This window comes from Lemur catta, chromosome 10, assembly GCF_020740605.2.
Source record: "Lemur catta isolate mLemCat1 chromosome 10, mLemCat1.pri, whole genome shotgun sequence".
Taxonomy (NCBI): domain Eukaryota; kingdom Metazoa; phylum Chordata; class Mammalia; order Primates; family Lemuridae; genus Lemur; species Lemur catta.
Window position 1 is genome coordinate 636,830 of NC_059137.1, and position 13,203 is coordinate 650,032.

General features: G+C 49.3%; 1 protein-coding gene across 10 annotated transcripts in view; it reads right to left on the minus strand.

Annotated features, from left to right (window-relative positions):
- The window catches only part of EHMT1 (euchromatic histone lysine methyltransferase 1), a 169,602-nt gene that overhangs the window by 115,442 nt on the left and 40,957 nt on the right, over window positions 1–13,203 (minus strand). The window contains exon 1 of one of the 10 annotated variants that reach the window (XM_045563186.1): window positions 1,023–1,040. The exons of the other annotated variants lie outside the window; for them this stretch is intronic. The gene's annotated coding sequence lies outside the window, so the exon portion shown is untranslated. Of the gene's footprint in view, window positions 1–1,022; window positions 1,041–13,203 lie in introns of those variants that run through there. 10 annotated transcript variants of the gene reach the window in all.

Here is a 13,203-nt window from a genome sequence, read left to right on the forward strand (position 1 = left end):
GTGTACACGGTGACAGTCCATGTCGCCTTGTCAATCCTCACTGCCGTAGCTGCTGCTTATGACTTTTTTTCACTTGGTAATCTGCTGTAAATACACTGTGAAAGCTTTGCAGTGGCATACAGAAACATAAACTTCCATCATAACATAAACATCGCCCAACTCAGCAGGAAGCAGCACACTGACTACGTCGCCCCTCCTCCCATAGACAGGGAAGCGTGAAATTGGGGGGGGGGGGAATACGTTACACAGGGAATGGCCTGGAAAAATGGCAAAATATTTTCTGTCTCTTTAAAACATCCTCCACTCCTTTTTTTTTTTTTTTTTTGAGACAGAGTCTAACCTGTTGCCCAGGCTACAGTGCCGTGGCGTCAGCTCAGCTCACAGCAACCTCAGACTCCTGGGCTCAAGCGATCCTCCTGCCTCAGCCTCGCGAGTAGCTGGGACTACAGGCATGTGCCACCATGCCCGGCTAATTTTTTTTATATACATTTTTAGTTGTCCATATAATTTCTTTCTATTATTAGTAGAGACAGGGTCTCACTCTTGCTCATGCTGGTCTTGAACTCCTGAGCTCAAGCGATCCGCCTGCCTCGGCCTCCCAGAGTGCCAGGATTACAGGCGTGAGCCACTGTGCCCGGCCCCTCCACTCCTTTTTGAGACCTACAACCTGCATCCCTGTCTCAGGCAGTGGTCAGTGGTTGAGAGGGGCAGGGTGATGTCTTTTGTTCTTTGTGCTACAGGAGAGGCAGGCGGAGCCAGGCGAAGGTCCTGAAGGTCCACGTGGCCCCCAGGTGGAGGGAGGTCACAGATTGTTTTAGGCAGAGACAGGATGATGAGACCATCAGAATTATCAACTGGGCCGGCAAGGTGGTTCACACCTGTAATCCTAGCACTCTGGGAGGCCAAGGCAGGAGGACTGCTTAGGCCCAGGAGTTAGAGACCCCATCTCTACTAAAACATAGAAATAATCAGCCGGGAACAACTAAAAATAGAAAAAATTAGCCGGGCACAGTGGTGCTCACCTGTAGTTCCAACTTCTCAGGAGGCTGAGGCAGGAGGATCGCTTAAGCCCAGGAGTCTCAGGTTGCTGTGAGCTAGGCTGACGCCACGGCACTCTAGCCCGGGCAACAGAGTGAGACTCTGTCTCAAAAAAAAAAAAAAAAGGTTTCATTTCAACTCCAAGAGAGAGGAACCCTTACCTAAGCCTCCCACGCCCTAAGAAGCAAAAGCTGCTGCGGCAGTGCAGGCGTCACCCTGTCTATGGTGACAGGTGTCCCAGGTAGAGGGGGAGGTCTTGAGAGCTCTGTCCACTGACTAAGGCGCAGACAGCAGGGCTGACTCACAGAAAAGCCTCGAACCACAAAACAGTGGCAGTCGTGCTTGCTCCCAGCTGATGTCCACAGGGTGAAGCTTCGCTGTCCGTCGAGTGCTTACTGAGCCAACCTCAACACCACAAGGTAAATGAGAAAAACAGAGGCACATAAACCTCCGCCGTCCTCCACACTCCAAGGAGCCAGCTGGCTCTCAGACCAACAGCTTAAGGAGGTGACCGGTCCCACCACCACACAACTCCCTGCCTGTTAATGACATCTGATTTCTGAAGCACAAATTCCAGCAGGGCAGGTGACATTACTAAGATGTCTATGTGACACATCTTTAACCACAGCATATGAGGAAGACGGCCTGGCACGACAATCACCCAATCCCCTGGGAGCACCAGCAGAGACTCTCACACATTACCACTTAGCCTCATTAGAGCTCAGATTGCAGGAAGACCAGCTATTGGCTACAGGGATTACCTCTTGCCTACAAACGCTATTTTAATAAAGATTCAAATTAGTGTAATACATTCTATATCCTAGCTTGTATCCCAGAGAAACAGCTTTACTGATCTGATTTTTATAAAGTCTACTAGATAAGAATGCCTGTCAATGAGCTAACTAATCCATGTAAAAGTCAATCTAGATACCAAAAACATAATTTTGCCTTTTATACATATTAATATAAACGTATCTAGTTGTACTACAGAACTAGAAAATGAAAGAAAACTGGCATGGGAAAACACTGAAAATCTGCATAGTTAAGGCCGGGGGATACGTATGACTCTCGTTTGTGACTGTCACGTCTGCGGCACCATGAATTCAACTGCCTCCTGCAGGTGAGGCGGCTCACCCACGCAGGTGGCCCTCTGGGCCACAGACCCACTCCAGGGGGGTCACCGGTCGTTCTAGGTGCCGAGTGCTGCTAGTCCAGTTACAGAAACCACCTCTCTCCCCGCTCTCTGGCCTTGGCGTCCGCGGTTTTCACTGAGGCACTGGGCCTCACACACCAGCCATCGGCCTCAGGAGGCCAGCGCATCTCCCTGGACGGCTCGTGGCTGCCAGAGGAAGGTGGCAGCAGCAGCAGCAGAGCCGTGAGAACCCTCAGTGCTGTGGGGCCCTAGGCCTCTTTGAGTTTCTTGTCCAGTGGGGTGATACACGCCCTTTCTTGCTGAGGCCGACTTAACCTAGTTTCTGACACATGATGAGCAGGCCCAGGATCCCGCCCGGACACTGGGGAGCGCGGCGTGCGGTCCACAGAGCTCGGGACGGTGCCAAACTCTGGGCAGTGGGAAGACGCTTACACGACAGACTGAACTAGTTAAGATTTGGAAAAGATAAAACTAAATTTCTAAGTAGGGAAAAAATGACTCCTTGGAAATCATAAATTTTCTATCAAAAACAATAAATTCAGTATTTCCTCACAAAACACAAGAAGGTTGATACTAGGGGAAAAACAACGGTTCACTTGAAACTTTTAACTTTTTAAGATTTTTCAGTACTTAATAAATCCCAAAGCTAATTGACTACTTAAAGAGAACACTGTTGTGACAATAGCTTCCGACAGCAGCAATCCCTGGCGGTCACTCTCAGGTCCCAGACACAGAGTACAAACTTTCCTGACACTGAAGGAGCACAATGTCTGGCGACACACCCAAGTGCCCTGGAGGTCACCCGGTCTTAGCAAAGTGAGACATTAGTGGGACGTGAGGCTGAGGCAGGAGGATCACTGGAGCCCAGGGGCTCCCTCTGCCGTGAGTTACGACGGCACCACTGCACTCCGGCAGGGGCCACAGAGTAAGGCCCTGTCTCTAAAAAAACTTAAAAATAAAAAAAAATATTAGAGGGGAAACAGAACGGGTGTACACAACCCAGTGGCAGCAGGGGAAACTCAAAGACACCTCGGTGCGAGGCTGTGCTTGGCGGGAAATGGAAGACAGGAGAAAAAGCGGACATGCGGCCTCCTGGGGACAGGAAAGTCTGTGGAGGTGCCGGGAAATCAGACTGGTGGCCCAGACAAGCCCAGGAAACCAGGAAATAGGTTAGTGGATGATCCTGAATTCCTAGAGAGAAAAAACAATGTTTTTTGCTACTGTAAATAACGATGGAATTTCAGAAGCAGTTTTATACTGTTTTATTTCAATAATATATTAAGTCAAATTATAGTTCCTTGAGAACCTTAATTATATATAATAGGCCATAAGAACCTGTAGGATGTGTAATGCAGACAGTACAAATTTTAGCAAAATCCTGGTGCCTCGGGCTGAATATAATTCTCAGGATTCCAATCCAATCCTTTTGTAATGGGGTGTTGGTCATACGAATGGCAAATACATTGAAAATGTGGCGTGTCACTTCAAGTGTCCCCTGTGGTACAATTCTCTAGGTGGCCTTGGACCAATCCAGTTCTCCCACCTTTCTTGCTTGCAGTTCTCAAGAATAACTGTAGACTCTGCTGGGAATGCAACACCCTGAGTAAGGAGGAACCATCCAGAACAGCTGGCTCTATGCCCGTACCCCCAGAACAGGATGTCCTGCGACACTCTTGTCCAGGGATCAGGCTGCCGCCAGGCGTAGACCCAGAATGGAGCGCCCGTTCTGGTCCCTGGGCTGCAGGGCCACAGGGTGCACAGACAGGCTCCACCCGCCAGGGGCAGCTTTCCCGAGTCTCGAGGCACTGGCTCACCATGACTTCTGGGCTTCTACTGTCCCCCGCTGCCTGTTTCTGAGTAATCAACCCGCTTCGGGTAACTTCTGTGCCAATGTCCTGCCTCCCCAGACTCACGCCAGTGGCAGAAGTCGGCACAGCGCAGGGCACAGTGGGTGGAGGTGCGAGTGGTGCCTGCTGCACGCCCCCCACATGAGGGTTCTCTGGAAAACTGCAGGGTCTATTAATAATTTCTAGCTACCGACTCCCACGGTTGCTACCAAATCATGGTGAGGAATAATCTCATGATGACGAAATGGAGCTAAGTTAAAACGCTGGCACTTCACGTACAACGTGAACAGCACAACTGCTACCTTTCTTAATGGACCACTCCTTCTGGTAAATCTTCATACATTTCCAGGCAAATGGTGACCAGTGTGATGTTTTAATAGCATAAGCAACAACAACAACAAAAAAAAACCCACAACTCTAAGACTTTACATATCTGGTAGGATAATTATGTTTATCAGTCATGACGTAAGAGTCTGAAAGAAAAGGACAAAAAACCTGCTTATTTTCCATGAAAACTCTTAAATTTCTCATTGAGCATATTTAAGAGAGTCTGCAAATAGTTACTTATAAAAATAAGAACACAGTGCAGGATAAACAGCCATTTCAAATCAACAGGAAGAGAGAATAATTAATGAAATGGTCCCCGAGACATCGAGACAAGAGGCTAACCACGCGGGGAGTTGTCATAAATGTAAATGAATGAACGAAATGACTAAATGTAAAACAATAAATCATAAAAGCAGTACGAAAAAATACTTGACAACCCTGAAATGAGGAACTCCTGATTTTAAGCATAGCACTAAGGCCAGAAGTCATAAAGAAAAAGCTTTACCAAAATATTTCAAACATTTATGTGGCAAAATGAACAAATAAACTCTAAAACACAGAAAAAATGCAATGTAAGTAGCTAAGTATCATAGGTTTAATATCACTCTTACCTCTGCAAGAAAAGAACTACTAATCAATTTTTTATAAAAAGACAACCAACATAAAAATGGCAGGCCAAGACACGGGAAAACGCCCAACCCCTTTAGTGCTCTGGGATTAGGAAGAGCAGGAGGAATCCCTTCCCAACTCCTGCTGTGGAACAGTACGACACAGAAAACAAAGCAAATCAAGGAAAACTACAGATCAGGCCTCTCATAAACACAGACTCAACAATCCTTAACAAAGTATCAGCAAATGAACACAGCAACATGGGAAAAGGATTATTCATCTGTGACCAACTGGGGTTCATCCCAGGTACAAGGTTGGTTTAACACTCGAAGTCAATGACAGCAGTCGCCACCCCTTCACCCACAGCTTTGCCTGCCGCAGCTCCAGCTACTCACGGTCAACCACAATCCAAAAATATTAAATGAAAAATTCCAGAAATAAACAATTCATAAGTTTTAAATTGCATGCTATTCTGAGCGGCATGATGAAAATCTCACACTGTCCTGCCCAGGATGTGAATCAACCCCTGGCCCAGCGTGTCCGCACGGCACACACTAACCCCCACCCCGGCGTGTCCGCACGGCACACACTGACCCCCACCCCGGCGTGTCCGCACGGCACACACTGACCCCCACCCCGGCGTGTCCGCACGGCACACACTGACCCCCACCCCGGCGTGTCCGCACGGCACACACTGACCCCCACCCCGGCGTGTCCGCACGGCACACACTAACCCCCACCCCAGCCCCAGCCCCAGCGCCAGCCACTTGGCAGCGGCCTCGGTCCTCAGACAGATCACAAGGCTCAGCACAGCACGGTAAGATGTTCTGAGAGAGCAGACACATAACTTTTATTACAGGACAGTGTGATAACTGCTCTGTCTTACCATTAGTTACTGTTCTTAATCTCCTACTGTGCCTAATGTATAAATTAAACTTTATCCTAGGTGTGTACGTGTAGGAAAAAATAATAAATATGGGATAGGGTCTGCTACTATTTATGGTTTCAGGTATCCACTGGGGGTCTCCAAACGTATCCGAGGATAAGGAGTAAACCACATTAAAACAAAACAAAAACCACACGATCATTTCAACAGACATAAGAAAGGCATTTGACAAAATTCTTTCATGATAAAAACTCTCAACCTGTTAAAGGGTATCTATGGAAAGCTTGTGCCTAACACCATATTTAGTGACTTTGCAGTGAAAGGCTTAATGCTTCCGCTGAGATCAGGAACAAGCCAAGGAGGTCTGGTCACTCTTGCCCCTTCTGCTCAGCATGGCAACCCCGCACGGGGGGCTGTAGCCATGGGATTCGGAGAGGTAGAAACCCAAGAATAACAAGTGAGGGGAAAAACACCCATGATCCTACCACCAACAGTAAACATTTTAGTACATCCCTTACAGATTTTACATTAATTATATAATATACTGGTTTGTTTGTTTTTTTTAAAGACAGAGTCTAGTGCTGTCACCCAGGCTGGAGTGCAGTGGCGTCACTGTAGCTCACTGCAGCCTCAAACTCCTGGGCTCAAGCCATCCTCCCGCCTCAGTCTCCAAGTAGCTGGGACTACAGGCACACGCTATGATGCCTGGCTAATTTTTCTATTAATATACTCGTTTTTAATCCATTTATTCACTCAACTTGATAGCAAAGATTTCCATAACATTACTTTTTAAGACACGCAATAATGTTGTGTTACATGGGTACAGCACAATCTGCCCAACCGGCCTTTTCTGTCTACCGTCTACACCCCTGTGGCCAATGCCACACACCCTTCATTAAAACTTTCCCATCAACCTCACGGTCACTCTCCCTCATGTCACTCCCATCCCGTTGATCACTACACCCTATGCCTCCTATATTTTCCACCAAATTCCACTGATACCCTCTTATTTTAAGAAATATTATCCCTTAAAGTCAACGGTACATATAGCAGTAACATTCATCAGGCGTCGGGCAGGGGGGAGGGGGAGGAAGGGATGGGCATATTCACACCTGAGGGGTGTGGTGTGCACTGTTTGGGGGATGGACACACCTGAAGCTCTGACTTGGGTGGGGCAAAGGTCATATGTGTAACCTAAACATTTGTACCCCCGTAATATGCTGAAATAAAAAAAAAGTAAAGTCAATGTAAGAAGAATAATCTAGCAACTCACTTTCCTAATTCTAATCTCTTTTTCAGTCTAGTATCTATTCTGCAGTTAAAATTATCTTTCTGGAATTGTGACCCTACCACAATCTTCTTTAGAAATTCAGTGACTGCCCACCGCCCGTGAAATCAAGTCCCTGCTTCATAACGTGGCACAGAAGGCACCGCGAGGATCCAGGCCGGGCGCGGGCCCGATGGCCGCATCGAGCTCAGCCTGTTTTCTTACTTCCCACAAGCTAAGAATGGGTTTTATTCTGAGTTGTAGAAATAAGAAAGAACATGCATCAGAGACTGCATGTGGCCTGCACACCTGTGGTCCTTTACAGCAAAAGTTTGCAGATCTCTAACCCAACACAATTTTCAAGTCCAAAAATGGCCTGTCAAAAATCGGTGCCAATCGCACCGAACTACTTAAAACTACACGAACAGTGGCATCCGGTCTTCAGGTCACGCACTTGCCCTTCTCCCCGCGTCCCCTGACTACCCAACTCTGCTCTGAGCCTTCCAGGGGCCACATGGCTCTGGCAGCTTAACCCAGGCTGCCCTGCGACGCCCTACACATCTGTCTCCCGCTGAGAAGGGAACCCCTAAAAACATGGACTCTACTTCTCCCATCCCTGGAACCCAGCACCCAGCATAATAGCTGGAACAAAACACACATTCCATGACTATTGAGGAATACATTTTGAAATGATGATTAAATTTAAACTGCAGGCCTCCAACATCCAACAAGAGCTAAGTCATGCGATCAAAGGGAGATTCCACAAAGCAACGCACCACAGCAATCTGAACTTGCTTTCTAAGACCAGGCAGGTTAGCAAAGGAGAGCAAAAAGAGCACCAGAGCCAGGACTTAGGGACACTGGGGGACATGTGCCAGCAGTGAGACTCTGTGTCAGACTGAAGAGTGTGGGAGAACTGGACAAAGGGAGGGAGTTTTGAGAAATTTTGCTGTGGGTTTTAATTTATATCACTTTAATGTTCTTTGACACATGCCAGTCAAGATTATAATCCTGTTTAATTTCTTTTGGCTCCCAGAATTTGCTTCTTAAGACATGGCTCTGTGAAGAGGCCAGTCCTCTCTAGGCCCTGGGTTCACAGGGCTATGCATGTGTCCCCCAACCCCTGCCCCGTCCAGGAGTGGCGGCCGGTGCTGCTGTTGCGAGTCCCCTAAGCTGTGCTCCACGTCCTCCCGAGAAATGACTCAGTGTCTCGGAAACTCCCCGCCCCCCCCCCCACGCACCTCCCCACTGCCTGTCTCCTCTAATTACGTTTCAAAGACAGTGTGTGTTGGGGCGTGGGGGGGAGCAGCTGCAGCCGGCCACCACCCGTCTCAGCCTCCTGGGCGCCACCCCCAGACGGCACCTCCTGCCCCAGCTCCGGGGCTTCAACCACCGGCTCCGAGAGCAACAGAGTCACCAGGCAAGGCCCAAAGACCAGTCCTCCCAGTGCCGGCCATGTATGGAAGCTATTTTTAGATGTTACCGTGTTTGTTATAACTTTCTGTCATTTTCTATCTTTCCAATTGATACATACTTTCATACAATTACTGCCATGAGAGGAAGAGCCTTAAAATTCTTTTTTAATGAGAGAAAAAGTTTTTAATACACTGAAAATCCGAGCAACACCAGACAGAGCGCCTCCCCGAGGGCAGGACTTGTTCTGACACAGACACAACCGCCACGCAGGCCCGGGCACGGCACACACGCGGTTTCACTGTAGGTTGCTTGGTGAGCAGGTCCCAGAGGGCCGGTCTGAGGGAGGGACACAGGCACGACCCCAACCCTGACCTGCACACAGCCCTGGCGCACCCTCAGGGCCAGAGCTCAGCCAGACGACGGTGCAGCGGCACACGGCTCGCCCTCCTCCCAGGGCACCGTCTCCTTCCGAACCACGCGGGGGTGCTGCTGACACGAGGCTGCACAGACTCACACACCGAGGGAACCAAGTCTTCCTGCTCTCGGATCAGGAGAGCAATAACTTAAGCAACAATCCTGGCTGAAACACTACGAGTCTAAAAGCAGCAGTCCAGAGCGGTGGCAGACTGCAAACCCCAGGCGGGCTCGGTCAGTGTCTGCTCTGTCCCCAAAGCGCAGCCGAGTCCCAGCACACAGACAACAGGCGCTTGACACACATCTGCCGGGACGGAGTTCTCACGCTGCCTGGGACATCACTGCCCAGTAAGAAGAGACCGTGGGGATGTGGAAGGAAGGTCAGGTTCTCCGCCACGTACTGTCACTTCAAAGCAGGATGGCCTCAAACTGGCAGCAGGCAATCCATGCACACAGAGCTGGAGTCCCCGCACCCCGGGAACCTCCCAAACCCAGTGGGCCGCTCACGTGTTGGAACAAAGGCACCATCTCGTGGTGAAAACAGTAAGTGCAGGCGACCTGCAGAAAACCACAAAAATACAATAACCGTTTTCCTTTGCGATCAGAAAAGTTCTTGGAAGAAGACCACACTCCTACTCACATTGTAGATCTTTTAAAAATCTTTCCACAAGACTGCTCTGTAATAGGGTTGAAACAGCCCAGGAAAACAAAGACACATTTATAGCTGAATTTCATTCAAAATCTCCATGTCTCCTTTGGGTTTACTGTCTATCTTGAAGCATGTAACACAAAAGTGTGAAATTTGTCCCCAGTCAGAAAGTAAGCTCCATGAGAAGTAGGAACTTTGTTTTGTTCATTACTGTACTACCAAGTGCTTCAGTTTATGATAAAATAGCAGTTTCCAAACTTTTCAGTCTCAGGCAGGATCTATTACACTCTTAAACAGCACTGAGTTTTTGCTCACATGCGTTGACACTGACCACGTTAGAATGGATATTAAAGCTGAAAACAATTTAAAATAGTTGTCACTAAGGCCAGGCCAGGTGGCTCACACCTGTAATCCTAGCACTCTGGGAGGCCAAGGCAGGAGAATTGCTTGAGCTCAGGAGTTCAAGACCAGCCTGAACAAAAGTGAGACCCCGTCTCTACTAAAAACAGAAAAAATTAGCCAGGAATGGTGGCGAGTGCCTGTAGTCCAGCTACTCGGGAGGCTGAGGCAGGAGGATTGCTTGAGCCCAGGAGTTTGAGGTTGCTGTGAGCTATGATGATGTCACGGCACTCTAGCCCGGGCAACAGAGTGAGACTCTGCCTCAAAAAAAAAAATAAAATAAAATAAAATAATTGTCACTTCCTTTAAAAATAATAATAAACCCATTACATGTTAGCATAAGTAAAATATTTTAAGGAAAAGTAACCACTCTTCAAAACAAAACAAAAAAACAGGTAAGAGTGGAATCGTTTTATATTTTTGCAAATATCTTTTTTTGGCTTAATAGAGCCAGGTGCTCACATCTCGTGGATTCAATCTGTGGCAACACCACACACCACGTGCTGGACACTCGTGACAGAATGAGAGTGAAAGGGCAAACGATGTCTTTGTTTCAGTGTGCAGGCAGTTCTGAGCCCCTGAAGGCTGCTGGGGCCCCGCTGCTACAGTGTCTGGGGTACAGGAAGGACTGGTGGAGCTTTGCTGAGCTGCGGGGGAAGGGACCGCACCACATGGGCTGGGCTGAAGGTGGGCAGAACACAGCGTGGGATGGGGGAGGCCTGCGCTCCCAGCGCCGCGGGGTTCATGTCCTTAGTTTTTCTTATTACAAGTACATGGGGCAACTCTTTGAGTAGCTCTGTTGCGATAAATCATTGTCTAAATTCAGGGTCATCTTCCTTTCAGGTTTTTACTGTATATTTTTAAAAGTAATAAGCATTGATCATATGAATTAAATTACATATAAATGAGGGTTTCTATTAATTTTTTCTTACAGTAAAACTTACACGTGTTCTTTGTAAAAAATTGTATTATACTAAAAAACATGTAACAAAATCACTGGCAGTTCACGATTTAGAAACAATGAAGACAACTTTTAGCATAATTCCTTCTGCTTTTTTTCCTAAGCATTAGAAGTTTTAAAACATTTCAGCTCATTTATAAAGTATAAAACAGAATAATAATATAGGAAAACAGGCTGGGTGTGGTAGCTCACACCTGTAATTCCAGCACTCTGGGAGGCCGAGGCAGGGGGATCACGCGGGGCCAGGAGTTCAGGACCAGCCTGGGCAACACACAGGGACCCCACCTCTACAAAAAATTTAGTGTGGTTAGCCAGGCATGGTGGTGCCTGCCTGTAGTCCCAGCTACTCGGGAGGCTGAGGCAGGAGGATCACTTGAGCCCAGGAGATCAAGGCTGCAGTGAGCTATAATCATGCCACTGCACTCCAGCCTGGGCAACAGAACAAGACCATCTCTTAAGGAAAACAAAAAAAAGGCCAGGTGCAGGAATTCATGCCTGTAATCCCAGCACTTTGGGAGGCCGAAGCAGGAATATTCTTTGAGGCCAGAGTTCAAGACTAGCCTGTACAACATAGTGAGACCCTATCTCTATAAAAATTAGAAAACAATTAGCCAGACATGGTGGCTCACACCTGTAGTCCCAGCTACTCTGGAGGGTGAAGGAAGAGGATCTCTTCTGTCCACGAGTTTGAGGTTACAGTGACCTATGATGACACCACTGCACTCCAGCATGGGCAACAGAGTGAGACCCTGTCTCAAAAAAAAAAACCCCAAAGCACTTCTAACTGTAGACAAGAAACCCTCGCAAATCTGTAATTCAAGCACACAGTGCCCTGGGACAGTTCCATACTGGCCCAGGGCTGCCCTCCATTACACTAACATGTTCACAGCACTGAACCTGGAACAAAAGTGTCATAAGACAGTGGATAATGACAAACCCACTCAAAGATGTACAGACGCTGCATGGCCATGGGAGGCCAGCTCAGGCTGTGACGTCCACTGCAGCCCAGCACCACCAACTCCAAGAAACATCAGGACGAGGCAATGTCCTGCACCCCAGAAAAGTCCTCTCTCAGAAGGAAGAAGGCAGCCAATGCAAGAGGACAGACCCCCCACTCCCACCTCTGGGCCCAGCCCCCGGAGAGCACTGGGCCCCACCCCCAACACCGAGGATGTGGGTGCAAGAGGGAGAGGGGCAGACAAGTCAGGGGGAACTGAAGCTGGGAAGGCATACGGCCTCACTAGGGCCTGACCAGTTCCCTGGGGCCACCGTACTGGAGACCAGCCTCCACCGGGGCACCTGAACAGAGGGGTCACTCAAGAGAGGAAGGCCAGGGGGTGGTGGGATGAGGTCAGAACGCAAAGCACCAGCAAGGAAGCAAAGGGTTCCCCTGGGGAAAGGTCAGAACATGTGAAGAAAGCAGGAGGGGAGACGGAGCAGGCAGGTGAACACAGGAACCTGCACTGGGTGACAAGGCCAGCGGGCCGAGGACTGACCAAGGACGCTCCAGCATTGGGCAGAAGATGGAGCCAGGCTGGGGAGGGAGGGGTGACCTAAGGGGAAGGCCTCCACCAGGAAGGCTGCGTTGGTGCTGGGAGCAAGGGTGCAAGGTCTGACTAAGGGCTGACGGGAGAATGGGACAGGGTGCACATACCAGGAACACACACAGATCTTTAGAGGAATTTGGTGCAAAGAAGGGCAAAGAAATGAGGTGAAGCTGGTGGGAAGCAGGATCGAGAAAAGCGTTTTCACACAGAGGGTGGGGACAGCATGTCTGTGTGCTGACGGCACCACCCCAAACAGCAAAAGTAAAGGTGGGCCGAGCCAGAGAGGAGCCGTCTGGGCAGCCAGGGCAGGAGCCCCATGGATCAGAGGCGCGGGGGCCACGTGGGCAGAGTGGTGCGTGCACATGCTGGGCGGGGACTTCTTCCCAGTGGGCCCAGTGTCTCAGTGGAGCAGGAGGAAGGACCTAGTGGACGTGAGCACTGCAGAGGGAGTTCAGGGTGTAGGGGGGAAGATGTGAAGGACACATCAAGAACCCGCCTCTTACCACCCTGCTCCAGCCTCTCACTCCTACTGCCCCTCACAGGACAGCAGCCAAAGGGACCTTGATCAACTGCCCCGCCTGGCTCGCACGTCGGGAGGAGCCCGTGGGGCGTGCTGCTCTCTCACCCGCGTCCAGCGCCCCCGCCAAGTGTGGCGGGCAGGCTCCCACCTCGCGGCCTCTGCACTGCTTT